The sequence below is a fragment of the Temnothorax americanus genome, unplaced genomic scaffold (assembly GCF_048541705.1).
Source record: "Temnothorax americanus isolate GAGA-0224 unplaced genomic scaffold, ASM4854170v1 Scaffold17, whole genome shotgun sequence".
Lineage (NCBI taxonomy): Eukaryota > Metazoa > Arthropoda > Insecta > Hymenoptera > Formicidae > Temnothorax > Temnothorax americanus.
In genome coordinates, this window is record NW_027509307.1 from 2,273,219 (window position 1) to 2,279,853 (window position 6,635).

At 41.8% G+C, this 6,635-nt stretch overlaps 1 long non-coding RNA gene across 1 annotated transcript; it reads left to right on the forward strand.

Annotated features, from left to right (window-relative positions):
* The first annotated feature begins 5,182 nt into the window (after window positions 1-5,182).
* Window positions 5,183-6,295, forward strand: LOC143895779 (uncharacterized). The gene is made up of 3 exons (XR_013256464.1): window positions 5,183-5,278; window positions 5,467-5,993; window positions 6,096-6,295. It is a non-coding gene; the product is annotated as an uncharacterized LOC143895779 (long non-coding RNA).
* The last annotated feature ends 340 nt before the right edge of the window (window positions 6,296-6,635 follow it).

Sequence of the window (6,635 nt, forward strand, 5' to 3'; positions counted from 1 at the left end):
TTAAATACGTACTGAGCTGTAATGTTGTTATCCTATTCATATTCAGTCGATAAAAAGTAGCTTAACGATCGCATTAAAGAATAACTGTACAAACTAACTAGATGTAATTGCGAAAGTTTTAAGTACAATGTATCACAAATATCCTATAACGTATTATAGGATATTATGGTTTAATAGGATTTAATAAGACGTTGTTGACGTCACAGGACATTGAAAACTAAACGACGTTGTCTATTTCTAAGCTAAGCAGCGAGAATAGGGGAAATCCTTAGATATAAAGATCTCGAGTTCATTGCATAATGCAATTATTTCGCTTATTGTTCACGATTGCACGTCATTCCATGGAGACCATCAGTCTTTCCTAGAACGTCACTGGAGAACGCAATTTTCGTGCCCAACATCGCGTGCAATCGTCCTCTCGAAGGATGACTAGTTGATTTTTTTTCACATAAAACGTGTACCTTCGAATTCGAAAAGAATATGTCGCAAACGATACGCGTCATTTTCTTTTCACAATACGCGTATCTCCAGTTCATTTGTTCGTTATTATCGTCTGGTGCATATCCGCCTACCTTGAAAGTTTCAAAGAATATGCCACGCATTCTTTATCGTCGTTATTTAACATGCTTGCCACAAAATCCCGTCCCGTGTAATAAAAATGTAAAACTCCCGACGAAAGAAACGTAAACCTAATGTCGCTTCTACGAGCAACGGGCACGATGCCTGTGAGACGAGAAAAGGTGCAAATATACCGCGTATAACGCATATACATATATCCGCTTATACGAACTCTGCGAGGAGATCTCAAGATGCGGCGGCGCGGCGGTGATGCTCAGCGGCCGGAGATTAGATCCGCCGCTGGAGAGACGGTCTTCCATTGCAGGTTTATTTAAATACGTATATATTAATATTTAATACTCGCAATGTTTAAGTGGGAGTCGGCTCTCGTCGGCCGGCGGGCCCTATATAATTACAGCCGGCCCACACCCGCGGAGGAAACGAAAAAACGTGCAACAGCAACACGAAAACCCGCCCTGCCCCCAAAATAAAAGTAACGAACTTGTGTGTGTGTGTGTGTGTGTGTGTATCAAGCTTTGACGTTTGGTGCCATCTTACTCTCGTTTGGAGCCTAGAACGAACACGCAGCGGTTGTTTCATTGTCAGTCAGCGAGAGACTAATCATCGAAGTAACGCGGTAGGCAACGTGCAGCGATCGTGCAATTAAGATAGAGACAAAAGAACAGATTGCGAAGATAACATCAGGGAGGGGCCCAGCATCTTGTGAAAACAAACGTTATCTTCGTGTCATCAACATTCCTGGCCAAAGTCATTACCGTCGCTTTGTATCCGGTGTCTGTAATATTTGCACCAATAAACGATGAGTAACAAGACGAGCAGGAATCCCCGCGAAATGACGTATCATTATGCGTATTCGCTCTCATAACGGCGGTACTGAGATAAGGATGAAAAGGAGTCGTCAAGGAGAAAGAAAAAGACCCAGGCCGGCAAAGGGAGGGCGAGAGCGCGGCGTTTTTCGCGATTTTCTCACGAGGATAATTTCGACGATTAGTGCAAAAAACGCGCGGGGTCCACCGCGCGCGGAGCGGTGAGCGCGGGAAAATGACAGACAGAAATTGTTTTGCCATGCCGTATAATTTGCAGGGCCGCAACCATCATGTATCATTTGTGCAAATTATAAATTCGTTATTTCAAAATTATCATAATGCATTTGCGAAAATGTCGGTGACCTGGTCACACCGATACCGATACGCGACGTCAGTTACTGCAAAAATTCATTGAAATAAGCCGCAGATACGACCGAGATCCCTATATATTCGAAAATCATGCAAGGTACTGTGAAAGTCTATACAGAATACCGTAATTGGGTAATATCAATATAGAATTCGTTACCTAATTTATTTCTGTCGTTAAACATTGTGTCAAATACACAGGCGTAAATTCTTTAATGTTATATTAGCGGTTTATTCAACATAATAATCAAGCTTTTTCTTCTTATTTGATATGCATTATATTTTATGTTTTATCACATTTCACTGTAAAAAAAAACCTATTACCTATACGCGCAAAAAATATGCCAAAAGATTGTATCGGTGTCTTACTTTTATTGCAAAGAACATCTCGAGCATTAATGGATAAATGTACGCTATATCTATATCCGGTCGTAAATTTTGCGGCATTATCTGCACACGAATGCGCCATGCGCCCCTGCGCCCATATGACTCGTATTCTACCTCGCGGAGAATCGGCCCGTTGTATTGAAGAGGAGTCTCACGGAAGCTCCGATCAATTGTGAAGATCGTGAAGGATCGCGGCTACTGTCAAGTGTACTGCCAAGACCGCTGGTGTATCGCAACCAGTCTGCGGGTGCCGGCGCGACTAGAATTAATTCGTTCCGCAGCGTGAGCGCGCGCGCACGCGTTGCCATCCATCGCTTTATCGATCTCGTAAAAGGCTCGCAAGAGCGTGTGCCTCACGAAGGCATCGCCGTCGAGATTTCTTATGCAGTCACGGCGACGATACAGCGCCGACTAGTTTTACGAGTGACTTATGCACATCTAAATGCAACCATTATAGCCTTGATCGCGGACTTTACGTTCGCCGACGCATTTGAACGTGCCATCGGCAATAGGAAAGTTTATCCTCGTCCGCATCTTATCACGAAATCAGCTCGAACGAAAACATCGCGCGACATGTACAACTGTGATCCATGAATTTTACATTGCAATGCCGATCGTCATTGACGCGCGAGGAATTGCGTATCAAATAATCGTATTACACACAAATAAAAATGGTTTCTTACTTATCAAATCTACGTGGATTTTATTATAGAAAAAAATTTTTCTCAATTGGAAATAAAGTATGACCGGGGTAAAAATTGAAATATTGTAATTATGATTCATACACATTAGAATATCAAAGTATTAATGCAAGTCGGTGTTTGAAGTTAGATGACGTGAAGGATGAGTTCTCAAATTATATAAACAGTTAGAACATTGCTAACAGATTTCTTCGTTATGCACACAAAGCCGGGGATTTCCTAGATCGTCGGATAAACGATAATTTGCGTCTTGCGCGAAAAGTCGGAAACGACAGACGTACATGCACAACTGTGTCATACTGCTTCCGGTCGATCCTCTTCCAATTATGGCGATATACGAGGTGGGTGCGCGTGGATCTCTTCCCGGAAGGTCCAATTCGATCGCGGGCAAATATTTAGACGCTGTCATACACCGTCGTCGCGACGTCATCGTGACGTCGTATTGACGATGACGCAAGAACGTTTCAGCGATACGTGACGAGTCGCTCGTTCATGCAAGCCACTCGAAGTATACAATGAGGGATGCTTGCAACCTCTGCTCTGCAGAGACGGCGTTAATTTCCTTCTATTTTTAGCACACGTTTGTCTCGTACTATGACGAGAAAGTGTGAAATTGCGAGATTACTCGCGTTCTATATAGTAGGCGAAAGAGAATTCGACGGAGGTGATCTTTTCGACCGATTCCTAAGACACCTTCTTGATCGTCAATTACGTTGTTCTATTGTCGCGAAGTGTAGAACACACTCACGTTAATTAACGTTACGTAGGACGAAATACTTCCTGCCAATTAAAAGTATAGCCGCGATAAAACTTCTTATTGTAATAAGCTTCACTCTTTGTCTGTTTCTAAAGGGAGTCCATTAGAAAGAGACAAGAGGTGAATTGAACTAAGGTTCAAGTTAAACGACGTTAGTGAAAACGGTCATAAATCTTTTATACGTAGATTTGTCAAGAATTGTTTTAATTATTAAAATATTTCCGAGTTCTTGGTATCAGATATGCACTTTCAAGGATTATTCGTTAATAAAATAGATCACGCAATGCAGCAAAGTATTTCAAGATATATATTTCACCCTGCCCTCGTAATACGCAACCGTGGAATATTTATGAAGACATATGCATACGGGGTGGAAGTTTGTCAGCAGGACATTCAGACAGACCGGCATCGGCTCTCGGCTAATGGACGTGTCATCTCGTTATTAATTGCAGCCGCGGGCGACCTAATTCAGTCAACGTAATCGGTGCCTTGGTTAACTTTCGACCGGTGACGCAGATAATCGTTGCACCAGTCGATTAATACGAGCCATTAGGTATCGAGAATGTTGGATGACGGCTGATACCCGGCTGGCATTCGATATAATCGAAAAAAAAATTAAGCGGCTTAAGACACTCGAAACCAGCGACCACCGTGCTTGTACCGATAATGTTCTGTCATCATAAAACTCTACCATCCATAACACTTCCATATGTCGCGAATGAAGGATGTATCGGACGTGTATTTGTGCAGTCACCGAGAGAACACTGAGAATTATTTCTTACTTTAAGTCGCACTCAAGAGGACCCACGTGTTCCATATACCTCGACACGTTATTGCTCGTTCCGCGGTCCGCGCTCCGACCGGTTTTTCACTTACGATTAGATATGTAAGTATTTTTGAGAGTTCATTCGCGAGAGAAAGAGTCGACACCTTCCAATCCTGTAGTCCTACAAAGGGTTCGGTAAGCCTTCGTTGCAACAAATTGATACCGCGCGTAAAACAGGCGAAAACTAGCGTATATTACCGCAAGATTAATTCGGCTGCTAGCTGAAGACTAGATCGTAAATGCCGTCCGCAATTAAAACGTTGACTCATTATTTGTCAATGCACTGGCACTCTTATCAGCTAGACATCGTAAAGCCTCGCGCAAGTACAATGACTCACTTCTTTGGCGCATCAATAAGACATGTCAATAAGTCATATATCGATAAATAATCGACAAATAATCCCGTACTTCAATTGTCCCGACCACATTTGGAGCAGAGATATTAACAGGGAAAGCATTAGAATTAGCTTTATCGTAAAGTACGTTGCACGTGATTGAAATCTGCATATCCTCGATCTGCACACTCACGTGATGCTCTCTCTTATCTCCTACACACTATTGAACTATTCCCACCTCTCTGAAGACAAGCTGAATTCATGAATGGAAAGGCTCTCCGAGCCGCGCTACACCTCCATGCTCACGGAGAGATACCGCCCGCGTACGAAAGTTCGCGGAAGAGAAAGTCCCCGATGACGATGACATCATCGCTACCATGGTCATGGTCTCTGTCGATTCTGGATCAGAGACGCGTGCCGAATCCCAGAACTTTCCAATGACCTTTAAATAGGAATCGTAGAAGAATATTCAATGGAAATGTTAGCTTTTTCGTCTCGCCTAACACTGCGGAAGTGCTAAGGTACCGCGTGACCATTTAAATATGAAATAAATAATCTTCTATATATTATAATTTACAGAACAAAAATTATATCACGCGTTCTCTGTTAACAACTTCTATTAACTATTACCAATACCGATAGTATTATTGAATGATTAGTTTGCGACCAACGCAGGAATCATGTTCCAACCTACCGCCTTCCTCCGCAGGAACCTACCGGTCTGCTGTTCGAACTGCAATGACTCTTGCTCGCCTTCTTCTTCGTCTAGCGATACACGCTTGTCTGTGAACAATGGGACACCAGAAAAATGAATGACGTCACTGGATACGACAACGAATCCTGCCTTCTATGGTTTTCAAACTCGAGGGTTCATGCTATGTACCTACGTAGATCGATTGAGATAAAGTTCTATAAAAATTTTTATATTGCTTATAATTCTATATGAAAATCATGCCCGGATTTCCGCAGATTATCGAATATAACAGAGATCTTATTTTGTTTAGACACTCATGTACCACAAGGGAAGAATGACAGGATAAAATCAGATATCAGATAAATTGCGAAACGTGCAAGTTGAAAAATTGCAATACATTTTATCACGCTTCTCGATGTCTGCAAACGGAATTTTGGAAAAAAAAATCGAAACGGATCTAAGGACCCCAACTATGGCGCGACTCTCGCAGATCCTCGTAATCTGTGGTTCTTTTTCCCTCATTAGGGAACTGAACGTAGCAAGTAATTGATACTTTCATAACCTGGCAGCATTCCCACCTGCGAATAGCTCAGTTTTTGCCGCAGCCTCGTTAGAGGTGACAATAAGTAGTTACCTGTTTCCAGGTAGGGACCTGCCTGCCTGCCTGCCTGCCTGCCTGCCTGCCTGCCTGCCTGCCTGCCTGCCTGCCTGCTTGCCTATCATGGAACGCAAGTTGAAAGACAGTGCAATTGTGGAATTATTATCGATACAATTTTGCGATTCGTGTATGTGATAATTTCGTGTATGTGATTTTTGTTATGTGCGGAATTCAAACAAACGTCAAGCACCGATAAATCAAGTGGCATACGTGCCATTTAAAATCACTTAACAGAAAGTCAACATGCAATTGAAAAATATGTCGTAATTTAAAATGTCTAGTACACGATTTCTATATTTAGCCCATTTTTAAATGCTTCACGTCAAAATATGAAAAATAATTATATTTAATAAATTGCGCAAAATCTAAACAAGTTATGTAGACTTTATAATTATATATTGTTGCGCCTTAGATGGAATCTTTTAATAAATATATGTATACAATATATACGATTGTTAATAAATATGTAGCAATTCCTGTTTCTTGTGATCAACTAAATCGTCAATTCGAGAAGGCTGTCATTTAC